Source organism: Momordica charantia (genome assembly GCF_013281855.1).
Source record: "Momordica charantia cultivar OHB3-1 chromosome 4 unlocalized genomic scaffold, Mcharantia_2.0 BLBB01000004.1, whole genome shotgun sequence".
Lineage (NCBI taxonomy): Eukaryota > Viridiplantae > Streptophyta > Magnoliopsida > Cucurbitales > Cucurbitaceae > Momordica > Momordica charantia.
The window spans coordinates 15557987-15574356 of NW_028275162.1; positions in this window are offsets into that span (position 1 = coordinate 15557987).

A 16370-nucleotide genomic window follows, 5' to 3' on the forward strand; every position below is an offset into this window, starting at 1 on the left:
CGTCGCTGTGGAATCCACCGGAACACGCCACACTACCGCACGAAAGAGAGAGACCCACGATTTGATTCGCGAACTGTCGCCGTCTGAGCTTCTGTTCGTCGGAAGAGAACACACGTTGTCATGGGTGTGGTTGCGTCGCCATGAAGAACGCTGCACAGAGGCTGCCGTTTGCGTTTCTAGGTGCAAGGAAGAGCTGCTGCCGCCGCTGCTCGTGATGGCCTACCACCGCGCCGAGAAGTCGTAGCACACGCCACCGCCGCTGCTACCGTCGTGGTCGCCGGAGAAGAAAGCTCAAAGAGGGGGGTGGTGGCTGAACAAGGAGGGGAAGAAAGAGATGAATAAGATCTAGGGGTTTTCTTTTCCTCTTTTTATTTGTTTTCCTTTTTTTTCCTTTTCTTTTTCTTTTAATACATAGCAAACAAAATAGGATTTACGACCCTATAAATAAAGGAAATTTTTCATTATCTTTTTATTAAAAGGAAACTCACTTTAAAAAGGATTTCAATAATTTATTTAATAGATTAACTTAAATTTAAAACCTAATAATAGAGTCCAAAAGAGAGAATTAAATTTCCAAAACTTAGGATTAAGATTAAAAATATTTTTCCAAAATTTGAAAACTTAATTTATCTCAACTAACAAAAATAAACTTAAGTTATAATTTACCCAAAATTAAGACTCTAAAATGATGAAATTCAAGAATTTAAATTAACAGCTTATGGCAAAAATCCAAAGGCTTGATTTAAATCTTAAAATAAAAATAACTTGAAAACTCGGGGCGTTACAGACTACCCACCTTAAAAAACTTTCTTCCTCGAAAGTTGATTGGTCGCAAAACTCAGAACGCTAGGGCGTTACAAAAACTCACATTTGAAGATCGTTGGCAAATGCTTTTCTTCGAGCACGAATCTTGTGACAGCACGAACAAGCGTTCCCGAACGCATGAACCTAAAAGTTTGACACTACCACCACGTTACCTTGCTATGTCTCAAGGACTAAGAATCGGACTATGGGATCCTCCCTTAGAAAGAAAATGTAGAGGGAATGTTGGTTTATGAGAGAGAGAGGTCCTTTTTTTTTCAATGAAAACACAGCAACCTTTAACACAGAAGAAATCTCTGTGTTTTAAAGAAGAGAGGGAAGAGAAAGAGAGGGAGTAACCTCCCACTCTCCATCTCACCACTTCCAGTTAATTAATATAATATATATTTAATTTAATTTAATTTAATAAATAAATTAAATAATTAATTAAATCAAAACTATTTTAATTTAATTATTAATTAATTAAATCTTAATTAATTAATTAAACATAATTTAATTAAATCAATTAATATTTGAATCATATTTTAATATACATTTCTCTCGTAACCTATAGTATTTAATATGAATCTAATTCACATTAAATTTTAACCTATAGTTTTAATATGAATCCTATTCACATTATTATCTCATAATATATAGTTCTATAATGCATCATCATACATTATATTAAATTGTGTCATACACAATTAACTCAAGTTCCCTTAATTTGAACAATTCAAATTCCTTCCAAGATTTAATGTTCTTGATTACCCTTTACGAGCTAGCAAAGGGACCTAATGGAACTATAGATCAGAAGCTCCAACGTTATGAGATTAATTGGTTAAACTCATTAACTACCTTAATCAACATATGTTAACTACGGGTTACTCCACTAAAAACCCGCAGTTGAACTCTTCTCACTATAGAATATTTCTATGTCTATGGATATCAACCATTAACGGCAAGTCAATCTTTCACAAGTGTTCGTAACCATAGATGGGTCAAATTACCGTTTTACCCCCGTGTTACATCTTGTACCTTAAGTACCGGTATCCTCTAATGAACAACTCGGTTATGGTCCGACCAATAACTAAAACTTCCTAGGGCAAGTGAGAGGGTGGGGCCCCTTGTTCAAGTTTCGGAGTCAGCAATAAAGGGAACACTCATCTACTCCCCTAAAGTAGGGGAGAAGTGAATTTCATCTTATGTAGTTATGTTTCCAGGTCCCCACTCGGTCTCGTCCCTGAAATGGTGAGAATGTTGAGTCGGCGACTTGGGCCACTCTCACCCATACAGATCAAAGAACGAGCCCTCAAGGGCAGGAGTCCATAACTCACTCAGGATTGAGAATGAGTTGTCTGGTCATCTTATGAAATAGCAATCTGTTAGTCAACGACGTTACATTTAAAGATTGGCTAGTTCGTGGTCCGATCTTTTACAAACTCATTGTATAGGATATCCCCACTTTCATGTCTCCACATAAACGACTTGAATCGGGTCACATGTAACATTTACAAAGTGGGCCGTATCCATAGTGTTGCCAAGATAAGGTACCCAGTCTTATCCATATACTATAGATCCTTTAGGTTATTCCCGGTATATTATCCACTTGTATATCGAGGGTATATCATATATATACTCAGTATATATACTGTCCCGGTTACATGACAATAAACTTGAATGCTTAGTTTATTGGATCTAGACAATGCATTACTATGAATTCAAAAACAAATTGATTGAATAAAACTTTATTGAATATAAATTTGTTTTTACTTAAATACAAACTACGAGTTTAGGGCAACACAGCCAACATGTTGTATGTCCATCGCCTTTACAGATGAAGATTTGCTGTTAGGGTCTAAACTCTAAAATAGATCTCTATTTGTCTCGAGCTACATCCATGAACAATAAGTTAGTCGGATTCTCATCAATGATGGCTCGACTGTCAACATAATGTACTATGAAGCAGTTAGGCATTTCGATGGAAGAGCTCACGAAAAGCATATTGGTGATCCAAGGCTTCAATCAAGGTGGGCAATGAGCGATTGACATGATTTGACTGGAGTTGATCATCTCAGACCTTAAAGCTACTACCATCTTTCATATCATAGACTCCAAGACCACATACAAATTATTGTTGGGACGTCCTTGGATTCATGAAAACGGGGTGATAACTTCCACGTTGCATCAATGTTTCAAGTTCTATCAAGATGGAGTTCAAAAGGTAGAAGTTGATACTAATCCATTCTCGGAGGCAGAATCTCATTTTACAGATGCTACGTTTTATTCGAAGAATGATGAAATAGAAGAAACTATGACGACATAAATTTCTCTAACTGAGAACATGGAAAACTCTAGCTCAAGACGACCAACAAACAAGATAGAAAATCTGGCAAAATAAGCTAAGGTATCTACCAGTTCTCTGATAGGAGCTTTTAAGAAAGAAGTCTCACAGAACTCTACCATCTTGCGTTACGTCCCTTTGTCTCGACGAAAGAAAAATGAATCACCATTCGTTGAGTACTCCAAGAATTTGAAGTCAAGTAGAAATGCTGAAGGGGAATTTCACTTTGCCTCTTATTAAGATATCAAGGCAAGAGATTAAGAAGTCTAAAGATCTCCAAATGAAACAGGCTCTTCCTGAGAAACGTAGAAAGGATGACCTCGATCCTAAAGCATACAAACTTCTAGCAAAAGCCAGCTATGACTTAACAACTCACATTGAGTTCAAAAACTTAAAAATTTCCGATGGCAAGCGGGATCTTTCTGCGACACAGAAAAAGCTTTTGAAAGGAGGTTATAACATACCGGCATCAAAGGTTGGACTTGGTTATAAACCGCCAGAAACAGTGTATATAGCTAAATAAGGGAAGGAAACAGTTAAAGGAAAAGAAAGATCAAAATAGTTAAAAGAATTTCAATCTTCAATCGCATTAAAGTTCCGGCTGTTTGTATCTCAGTGCACCAAAGGTTGAATACGAGGGCAACAAAAATGGAAAACCAACATTTGAGACATACTCCTACACGACTTTTGGCTTTTCAAAGACTAAGTGTGTCAACATCTAAGGTGAGAGATCAACCTTTAAGATCCGTCTTCGATCGCCTAAAAAAAATAGGTGGTCAACCTAAAGCCCAGTCAAAGTCCTTCAAAACAAGCCACCTTGGTGAAATGAAGGATGATAATGGACTTCACAGCTTTGTCCCTTCACAAATGAAAAGAAAGCTTTCTATGCTCGTAAACACAGAAGATTCGTTGAAAGTGAAGCGACAGTTAATCAATTTAACTAATCCTACTGAGGAAGATCAAGGACATGGCAAAAACGATGTTAGTTGTTGTCACATCTCTTTTGACAAAATATCAGATGATGAAATGTCTGAAGAAGATGTCGAAGATGCCCCGTCATCACTAGAAGATGGTAATCAATCGACTGTTAATGAACTTAAGGAGGTGAACCTCGACACAGTAGAAGAAAACGAATACATGAGTCTGCTCATCGCATATCGAGATATATTCGCTTGGTCTTACAAAGAGAGGTCAGGACTCGACCCAAAGATAGCAGTCCATCACCTTGCTGTTAAGTAGGGATATCGACCAGTAAAGCAGGCATAACGACGATTTCTACTGGAACTTATACCTCAAATTGAAATCGAAGTCAACAAATTAATAGAGGCATGTTTCATCCGTAAAGTGAAGTATACAACATGGATAGCCAATATTGTTCCGGTTAAAAAGAAGAATGGTCAACTTCGTGTGTGCATTGACTTCTGTGACTTGAACAATGCATGCCCCAAAGATGATTTTCCTCTACCCATCACCGAAATTATGGTTGATGCTACAACAAGACATGAAACCTTATCTTTCATGGATGGGTTATCAGGATACAATCAAATTCAGATGGCTATTGAAGATGAAGAAATGATTGCATTATGAACTTCAAAATGGATATATTGTCACAAAGTGATGCCTTTTGAATTAAAGAATGTCGAAGCAACCTACACTATGCAAAAGATCTTTCATGATATGCTCCATAAACATGTTGAGTGCTATGTTGATGATCTCGTAGTAAAGTTAAAGAAGCGAGAAGATCATTTGCAAGATTTGAGAATAGTCTTTGAACGTCTAAGTAAGTATCAATTGAAAATGAATCCACTCAAATGTGCTTTGGGCGTGACATCGGGAAAGTTTCTTGGTTTTGTAGAAGGCATCAAGGAATTGAGATTGACCAGTCTAAAATTGATGCCATCCAAAAAAATGCCGGAACCACGTAACTTGCACGAATTGAGGAGTCTCCAATGATGTTTGGCTTACATAAGAAGATTCGTCTCAAATCTCGCTGGTCGATGTCAACCTTTTCAACGGCTGATGAGAAAAGATGTAACCTTTGAGTGAGATCAAGCATGTTAAAATGTTTTTGATAGCATAAAGAAGTATTTGCTTAATCCACCCATCTTGAGTGCCCCTATATCAGGAAAACCTTTAGTGTTGTATATTGCTGCACAAGAGAGGTCACTGGGAGCATTACTCACACAAGAAAGAGAGAAAGGGAAAGAGTATGCCCTCTACTATCTAAGTAGAACTCTAACCGAGGTTGAACTAAACTACTCACCCATTGATAGGATGTGTCTGTCACTCTTCTTCGCCATTGATAAATTGAGGCATTACATGCAAGCCTTCACAACACACTCGGTGGCAAAAGCAGATTCGATCAAATATGTCTTATCTAGGCCAATTATCTCTGGGCGACTGGCCAAATGGGCGATTTTACTCCAACAGGACGACATTGTCTATGTTCAACAAAAGGTAGTGAAGGGACAAGCCGTCACAGATTTCTTAGTGGACCATCCAATCCCGTCGGATTGGAAATTATCTGAAAGCTTGCCTTTCGAGGAGATTTTCTATATTAAAATCATTGAGCACTGGACAATTTGTTTTGATGGTGCAGCTCGAAGAAACAGCATAGGGGCAGATGTAGTCTTCATCTCACTCGAAAAACACATGTTGCCATACAACTTCATATTTAGCGAGTTATATTCGAATAATGTTTCTGAATATCAAGCACACATTATTGGTCTTCAGATTGCCCTAGAAATTGGCGTGACATATATGCAAATCTATGAAGACTCGAAATTGATAATTAATCAATTACTGATTGAGTATGAGGTAAAACATGAAGGCCTAATACCTTACTTCAATTACGCCAGACAATTGTTGGAAAATTTCTAAACAGTGACGATGGAACATGTTCCAAGATCGAAAAACAAGAAGGCAGGCGCTTTGACAAATTTGGCTACAACTCTAACAATTTCAGAAGACGAAGTTTTGAATATCACACTTTGTCAAAGATGGATCATACCACCAACTGTAAGCGAGAGCGAATAAACGAATGCAATATCTATCTTTGTGATTGAGGAATAAGATTGGCGTTAGCCAATTATAGACTATCTACAACATGGGAAGCTCCCTGCAGATAATCGACATAGAACTGAAGTATGAAGGAGGGCAGCTCGTTTCATCTATTATAAAGAAACTCTCTATCGTCGTTCCTTGGTAAGAGTTGTCGAGACCCTCCAAAATAATTACTGATTTTACTAATTCTAACTTGTAGAAGTAGTGAGATCAGGTCGAATCCCAAGGGAACCAATGAAATTAATTTCTCAAAGTTAAAAAATGGGGGGTTTTGTATTTAAATTTTCAAATTTAAAAAGATAAACTAAAAGAAAAATGAAAGTCAATATTACCAAACTTCTAATACAAAGATGTGATTTTCATCCAATTGTGATCTTGATCATAGGTTTTACAAAAAATTGATTTCTTGATTCAAGAACTTAGTCTACTTACTTGGAACAGCCGTGGTAAGTTTTAATTCTCCCAATTTAATTAATTTAGACCAAGCATCAAGATTAAATCTTATTAGTTAATCAATTGGGCACGATAGTGTTCCATATTAATCAAAGAATAACATTAAGGATGATGAGAATGACTAAACCAAAATCAATTAATTTGAGATAGCTACAAGTTAATTAATTTTGTCCCTTTGTTTCCCTAGAGTCTATTATGCAAGCTATGTGAAGATGGAAAAGCCATAAATACACACACATAAGCCAACTCCTTGCTACTTATTTCAATCATTCATGACAATTACAGATCACAAACTCATGGATAGCAGTAGAATAATTAATATGAATTAAGGCGTTAATTTAATTAATATAAACTGTTTATAAACAATAAGAACAAGAAACAAAGAATACTTGAAAAAGAAGAAATCTCTATCTAACTTGAGCCTCCCAAGCTTACAATCAGACTTGAATTACCCTTGAGTTGAAAGAATTAAAGCTTAGCCACTCATGGTAGAGGTAGAGAACTTGAACTTTGGAGAAGAGAGCTTTTTATTGGAACTGGAATGATGGATCTCCCAATAAGGCTTCTCTGTTTATAGACAGAATTTTATCTTCTTTTAAAGAGGAATTATCTTTAATAAGGAATTCATAACTAATTGGGAAGATCCTATTTAAAAGAAAACAAATTAAATAAAAGAGTTCCTAATCAATTAAGGATTATGTTTCCTACTTTTATTATATCTCTTTATTTACAATGTATCCTAAAAATCCATAATTCTCAAATTGAAGCGTCCCGCGATAATAATTGTGTTTGTATTTTATCTGTTGAGCTCTCCCCAATTTGGTGAAGTCCATATTATCCTATAAAATTGTGCTTTTAAATAATTATTCTTAAATATCTTCAATTTGCCACAAAATGTTAAATTATAATTAAATTCAAATATTCAAACATAATAAATTAATAAAATGTAAAATAAATATATAAAATATGGGTGTATTTTTCATCTTATCATTCGTATGAAGGTCTTTTTCTTGGATGCTTGGGAAAGGATGAATCATTAAAAGCATTAGAGGAAGCTCATCCAGGCGTGTGTGGGACTCACCAATCTGGACCAAAGCTCTACTTTCAACTAAAAAGAATGGGCTACTATTGGCCTACAATGACTCAAGACTCGATGCAATATGCAAAGAGATGTGAAGTTTTTAGTTTCACACTATTTTCATATATCAGTCTTTGGAACCACTCCATCCAATTATAGCTTCATGACCTTTTGAAGCTTGGGGACTTGATCTACCTGGCACTATAACTCCTAAATCATCAGCGGGACATTCTTACATTCTCACAGGAATGGATTATTTCTCAAGATGGCCCGAGGCTGTTGCACTAAAAGAAGCTAAGAAAGAAAATGTAGCTGAATTTATTTGCACTCACCTCATCTATTAGTATGACATCCCGCATCGCATTGTGACAGATAATAGGAGACGATTTTCAAACAGCATAATAGACCAATTGTGTGAAAAGTTTGGCTTTAAGCAATATAATTCGTCAATGTACAACACTGCAGCAAATGGGTTGGCAGAATAATTTAATAACATGTTATGCAACTTATTGAAGAAAGTAGTCTCCGAGTCGAAACGAGATTGGCAAGAAAGGATCGGGGAAGCAGTATGGGCGTACCGAACCACCTATCGTACCCTGACTGGTGCTACACCTTATTCTCTTGTCTACGGAGTAGAAGCTGTGCTCCTACTAGAAAGAGAAATTCCATCTTTGCAAATGACGGTGTAAGAAGGGCTAACAGTGGAAGATAATGCTCAGCTACATCTTCAAGAGTTGGAAGTGTTGGATGGAAGAAGATTGGATGCTCAGTGTCATGGTCGTGCTTGTCCAGGTCCTGTTGCCTGTGGCCGCATGCCCATAACAACCTCTTTCCACATACTTTTATGTCATGTATTTAGTTTTGCTTGTTATTTCCTTTTCCTTGTACTTTTAGTGGCGAGTGACTCCTCGCCACTTTGCATGTTCATGCCTGCCATAGCAATTATGCCTTAGAATGTACTATAGAGGGGTACACCTAGTCATCCTCCCTACATTGCATTGTATTCTTGTCTTGTCGCTAATCTATTCTCTTGCATTCAAGCTTACAACAACTTTCTAAATGCTTTCAAATGTTTTCCAAAACCTTTTTCTCTAACCCTGTTTTCCAAAACCGTTTTCTCGAGAACGGGGGTGGAGGTTGCGACATATAGCCTTTGTGCCGCCGGCTATTCGTTTCCGCATTGGCTGACTTGCTACAGGGTGAAAGCAATTGTCGCACAATCGCTTTCTGAGTCCCGTTAAAGTGCGATTGTGACAGTTGGTATCAGAGCCTAGTTGACTCCTCGAGTTGGAAAACAGTAACCATGTCTGCGACCAAACAATTGGGCAAGTCCCACGTCGACAGACTCATCGAGATCGAAGAACAGCTGTTGTTCTTGAGGGAAATCCCTGACAACCTTAGATATGTGGAATCTCGGTTGGATGAGATCTCCACCAAAGCTGACGGAATTGATGCTGTGAATACCTGCATATATGGGCTTGCTATATGTGAGTTAATGCTTCGAGTTGAGACCCTTGAAGGCAAGGTTAAGCGAATTGATAACTTTGAGCGTGGCGAAAGCTCATCGAGTTCAATCGCCCACATGGAGGAGCATGTCGAAGAAATAGACATCTCCCAAAAGACTATTGTGCAGATGGTCAGTGAGCTGACCGACGACTTCAAAGTCGCCATCGACGACATGAGGGCAGAGATTGCCGAATTAGGCACCAAAGTAAATCTCACCATGAGAGCAGTGGGAAATCAGGCCCCAGCTGGGGGACCGATTCAGTTCAACAAGGTGAAAGTTCCCGAACCCAAGCCCTTCTGTGGGGCGCGAGATGCTAAAGCTCTTGAGAACTTTATCTTCGACCTTGAGCAGTACTTCAAGGCGACAAACATGGTGACAGAGGAATCGAAAGTCACACTAGCCACAATGTATCTTGCTGACGATGCGAAGTTGTGGTGGAGAGCGAGATATGTAGATGTACAAGAAGGCAGATGTACCATCGACACGTGGGAAAAACTAAAGCAGGAACTTAGATCACAATTTTTCCCGGAAAATGTAGAGATCCTTGCCCGCCGTAAACTGCGTGAATTACAACACACAAGAAATATTCGAGAATATGTAAAACAGTTTTCAGGGTTGATGTTGGACATCAGTGATATGTCCGAGAAAGACAAGGTCTTTGCCTTTGTGGAGGGCTTGAAACCATGGGCCCGAGCCAAACTGTATGAACAGAAGGTGTAAGATATCCCTACCTCTTACGCAACAGCTGAACGACTGTTCGATCTTAGCAACGATACATCACCAGAGCAGAGGAAGACCCAAGCTTCTTCTAGTAGTGGAAACAAATCTACTAGATCGAGGTCCCCTAAAAGTGAGGGAGTTGACAGAAATGGGGGAGGAGACTGCAGACCCTTTCAGCAGAGAGGTGGAAATACATGGAGAGGGCCGAACCCACAAAACAATAACAATCGGACAGGACCATCCTGCTTCATTTGTAAAGGACCGCATAGAGTATACGAGTGTCCGAATCGAGCTGCCCTCTGGGCCTTCCAAGCCACATTGACGAACGACGAGCGACCGAACGGGAAGGCCCCGAAACAGATACTCCTCCCGAAGACGTCGATGACAACCCCTGTATTGGAGCACTCAAATTCTTATCGGCGCTTCAAAGGAAAGCCGAGGAAGTGAAGGAACCTCTAGAACATGGTATGATGTATATGGAAGCATGGGTCAATCAGAGAGCCGCAAAAAGCACTATGGTAGATTTTGGTGCCACCCACAATTTCATGACGGAAACCGAAGCACGTCAATTGAACTTGCGATGGGATAAAGACCCAGGAAAGATGAAAGCTGTCAACTCGGCCGCCCTCCCCATCATGGGAGTTGCCAAGAGAGTCTTAGTAAAGCTAGAGACATGGAATGGACAGGTCGACTTTGTGATAGTGCGGATAGACGACTTCGACGTAGTGTCGGGAATGGAATTTCTGCTGGAACACAAAGTCATCCCCATGCCTCTCGTTAAGTGCCTGGTTGTAACGGGTTCCGATCCCACGGTTGTTTAGACAAGCATCAAACAACCAAGCGGAGTGAAGATGATATCAGCACTCCAACTAAAGAAAGGTTTCGCTCGTGACGAACCAACGTTCATTGTCATCCCTGTTGTGGAAGGCGGAAATTCTGAAGAGCCAGTTCCCAGAGAAATCCAGCGAGTCTTGAATGTGTATGCCGATGTAATGCCCGATAACCTGCTCGAAACTCTACCTCCAAGATGGGGGATAGACCACGAGATTGAATTGTTACCGGGGGCAAAACCGCTTGCCAAGAACACCTATCGGATGGCTCCTCCCGAGCTAGCCGAATTGAGGAAACAACTTGATGAATTACTGAATGCTGGATTCATCCGCCCGGCTAAGGCTCCCTATGGGGCCCCATTCCTTTTTCAGAAGAAGAAAGGCGGAAGCCTCCGCCTATGCATCGACTATCTAGCATTGAACAAGCTCACAGTTCGCAACAAGTACCCTTTGCCCATCATCACAGACCTTTTCGATCAACTTCATGGGGCAAAGTACTTCTCTAAACTGGATTTGCGATCTGGGTACTTCAAGTGCGCATCACAGAAGGAGACGAACCGAAGATGACCTGCGTCACTCGGTATAGGGCCTTTGAATTTCTTATCATGCCCTTCGGTCTTACGAACGCTCCCGCTACCTTCTGCACCTTAATGAACCAAGTATTTCACGAATATCTCGAGAAATTTGTGGTGGTATACCTGAATGACATAGTCGTCTATAGTCCAACCATGGAAGAACACCAGGTACACTTACAGCTTGTTTTCGAGAAGCTCAAGCAGAACCAGTTGTATGTCAAGTGCAAAAAGTGTTCTTTTGCTCAGGAACGCGTCAGTTTCTTGGGTCATGTCATAGAATGTGGTTGAATAGGCATGGAAGACGGAAAGGTCAAAGCCATTCAAGAATGGAAAATTCCGACGTCCATCACAGAACTACGTTCATTCCTAGGATTAGCCAATTACTATAGGCGATTTGTGGAAGGATTCTCGAAACAGATAGGGCCCTTAACGGAATTACTAAAGAAGAATTAGAAGTGGAATTGGACCCCAGAACGTCAAGCCGCATTTGAGAGTTTGAAAAAGGCGATAATGGAGGGGCCGGTGTTGGGGATTGCAGACGTCACACGACCGTTCGAAGTCGAGACTGATGCGTCAGACTTCACCCTGGGAGGAGTGCTTCTCCAAGACGGTCACCCTATTACGTATGAGAGTCGGAAGTTGAATGATGCTGAAAGGAGGTATGCTGCCTCCGAGAAAGAGATGTTAGCAGTAGTCCACTGCTTGAGGGCCTGTAGGCAATATCTCCTAGGGGCCAAATTCGTTGTCAAGACCGACAACAGCTCAGTCTGTCACTTCTTCAACCAACCAAAGTTATCATCAAAGCAAGCTAGGTGGAAAGAATACCTTGCCGAGTTTGATTTTCAGTTCGAACATAAGCCAGGTCGAGCAAATGAGGCAGTAGATGCCCTTAACAGAAAGAGCGAACATACGGCCCTGTGCATGTTAGCTCACCTAAAAGCGAGCAAGCTAACTGGATCCATTCGCGAAGCCATAAAAGAGAACTTACAGAATGACCCAGCTGCCCAAGCGATAATTCAATTGGCCAACGAAGGGAAGACTAGACAGTTTTGGGTGGAGAACGACCTCCTCTTCACCAAAGGTAACCGTTTGTACGTTCCCCGTTCTGGGAACCTAAGGAAGCTCCTACTTGGAGAATGTCATGACACGATGTGGGCAGGTCATGCTGGATGGCAGAGAACTTACGTCCTGATAAAGAAAGGCTACTATTGGCCGAATTTGAGAGACGACGTGATGCAATATACCAAAACGTGTCTCATCTGCCAACAGGACAAGGTTGAGCGAAACAAAATTGCAGGTTTACTGGAACCCCTGCCAATCCCATCACGACCGTGGGAGAGTGTGTCTCTCAATTTCATCCCCACCTACCAAAAGTCGGGGAGACAGAAGCGATCCTCGTGATAGTTGACCGGTTCTCTAAATATGTAATCTTTATTCCAACTCCGAAGATGTGCTCGGCCGAAATGACTGCACAGTTATTTTTCATAAATTTTGTGAAACTATGGGGTGTCCTGGAGAGCATTGTGAGCGACAGAGACGGACACTTCACAGGGACATTCGGGACAGAACTTTCCCGCCTATTGGGATCCAATTTGAACATGTCTTCGATTTATCACCTACAGACAGACGGACAGACGGAACGCTTCAACAGTATGCTAGAAGAGTACCTCCGCCACTTTATTGATGCTCAGCAAAAGAACTGGATCCAGATGCTCGATGTAGCTCAATTCTGTTTGAATTGCCAAAAGAGCACCACCACAGGAAGAACCCCTTTCAAAATCGTGTGTGGGCGACAACTTATGTTACCTCATGTTGTCGACCATCTTTATGTGGGAAAGAGCCCTCAAGCCTACAATTTCACTAAGGAATGGCGTCAATCCACCGAAGTGGCCCGAGCATACCTGGAGAAGGCGTCTAAACACATGAAAAAGTGGGCAGACAAAAAGCGAAGACCATTAGAATTCTAGGCAGGAGATCAAGTCCTTGTGAAGTTGAGACCTGAACAACTTCGTTTTCGAGGTAACAAAGACCAGCGCCTTGTGCGAAAATACGAAGGACCCGTCAACGTTCTTCAGAAGGTGAGCAAGACATCCTATAGGGTTCAACTACCCTCGTGGATGAAAATCCATCCAGTAATCCACGTGAGCAACTTGAAGTCTTACCACCTCGTCACCGTCAACCCTACATGAAACGAGGTAACCCATCCAGCAGTCACGTTGACAAACAAGGTTGACAAAGAAGTTGAGTCAATTCTCGTCGAAAGAACACGCCGAGTAGGAAGACCACGAAGAGACGTACAGGAATTCCTAGTCAAGTGGAAAAGGCTCCCAGATGAAGAAATAAGTTGGGAGCGTACTGAAGACCTGAAGACAGCTGCAGCAGCGATTGAAGAGTTCGAGTAGCGACAGTTGACGGGGACGTCAACCATTTAAGTGGGGGAGAATGTCATGGTCATGCTTGTCCAGGGACTGTTGCATGTGGTCGTATGCCCATAACAACCTCTTTCCACATACTTTTATGCCATGTATTTAGTTTTGCTTGTTATTTTCTTTTCCTTGTACTTTTGGTGGCGAGTGACTCCTTGCCACTTTGCATGTTCATGCCTGCCATAACAATTATGCCTTAGAATGTACTATAGGGGGGTACACCTAGTCATCCTTCCTACATTGTGTTGTATTCTTGTCTTGCCGCTAATCTATTCTCTTGCATTCAAGCTTACAACAACTTTCTAAAATGCTTCCAAACGTTTTCCAAAACCTTTTTCTCTAACCCCGTTTTCTCGAGAACGGGGGTGGAGGTTGCGACATATAGCCTTTGTGCCGCCGACTATTTGTTTCCGCATTGGCTGACTTGCTAGAGGGTGAAAGCAAGTGCCGTACAATCGCTTTCTGAGTCCCGTTAAAGTGTGATTGTGACACTCAGCAAGCTTTAGAATGCTACCAAGCATGAATGTCTAAAGCTTTCAACAAATGGTACGACCTCGATCATTTCAGGTTGGTGAGCTCGTACTTGCAGTTCGAAGACGTATTATTACAACTCGACACATAGGGAACAAGTTCCCAAAATGAGATGGACCCTACGTTGTAAAAGAAGTCTACACAAACAGAGCATACAAGATCGTGGACAAAGACAACTTAAGAATTTACCCAATAAATGGCAAATTCCTGAAGAAATACTATACTTGAAATGTAATACTCCTTATTGCAAGATTCTAAAATGCATGGTAAACAAAGTAGCGAACTACGTTATAACTTGATCCCTTTCTCTAAAAAAAAAGGGTGCATAGGCAGCTTAAAGTTCAGTAAATATATATATATATATATATATAAAGTCATGAATAGAGAAAATCTTTAAAAAAATTCATACATGAACCAAAAGAAAAAAGGCAAAAGAAAGCATAGAAGCATCTAAAATCTCGACACCCGCTCGAAGTCCTTCAACTCTTGTTGCGCATCCTTTAAAAACTCGCAAAATGCCTCGAGCGATCTAACTTCTGCATCATTCACAACTGGAGTACTTTCAATGTCGTCCATCTTCTCTCGCACTTTAGAAGCTTCAACCTTTTCTTGGTCTAAGTGCCCATCCTACTCGAGAATAAGCTTGGAAACCTCACCTCGTTTAGCCCGAGCATCTTTAAGTTTGGTTTCCAACTCTTCCTCCTCTTGCAATATTTGTGCATATTGTCGTTGTAGCTTGTCTCTCTCCTTAAGGACATGCTGCTCGTCACATAATATCTTCTCCAAACTAAGTTTGCACTCCTCCAATTGGCGGTCCTTACTTGCCAAAGTCAGTTGAGAAGAAACTAAGGGTTGTAGGTTGTCGTAAGTTGCCGCCTTCTCAAAATATTCATCCATAAAATCTTGGAGAGAAGTAAGATTAACTACATGTGTCCCTGAAAGAACATGAAAAATTTTACGCGCCTCTGGTTCAAAAGATGAAGCTTTATCAATTGAAGTGTGTATAATACTCTTATGTAGAATGTCCCACATAGCTGAAGCAACTTGTCGTTGAACGTCAGAAATTGCAGCATCAACACATATGTTGGAGACTTCAAGAACATCAACATAGATCACATTGTGGGCTAGTACACGATCCTCAAAAATTGCAGGTGAAGGATGAGAAACGACTACAACCCTGTCAGTTGGCACCTTGAAACCTCTAACACAAGTAACAGTAAGATCAAGGTCATGAGGACTCATCATAGACATTCCACTATGTTGCTGATCTGTATTTTCAACGAAATCCCCAAGGATAGCTGTAAAAAAAACAAACAAACAAAAGGGGGTATGTTAGAAAAAAAAAAGTAAGAAAGATGGAAAGAGGTACGAGCTACTAAACTAGAACTCCAGCATCATCCGGAATCTAAGAATTGCTCAATATACCATAAAAAATTGATCGTTAGAGTTCGGCGTTTTTTTGGCCCTTTTCACTCTCTTTCAATGTTGCTCGTCATTACTGTCTTAGCTCACTTCAGTAGATTCAGAAGCAACTTCTGTAGGAGCAGATGCCTTGTCCTCAACTATGTGAAGATTCTTGCCTTTTCTATTACCCTCCTTGTTCTTGGGTAATTTAAATAGGGTGGGGAAGGAGGAACACCACTCACTAACTTCACTATACCTTTCTCAAGATAGTCTCCACGCTGAATTGACCACCAACTCTTGTAACAAGAAGTAACTTGTTTATGAGGATCTAGCGTACGAGTCGGAAATAATACCCACGACGATGTGCAACTTTGAGTGCAAATCCTCCAATGATATACAACGTTGTCCAAATTGATTGGGGGAGTAATTTCTCTCAAATAATTCATAATGTCCTAATAAAACCCAAACTCACTATCAAACCGGTAAGGGTTATAAGATTCAATAACCATCAAGTTTCCACATCGAGATGATAAATAACAGGACTTAAGACTAGAGAAATACAAACATTTTGTGGATGACGCGCTGCCATTATCCTTTAGAAGTTCATCTTTATTCCTCGAGTGAATATTCACATGTCA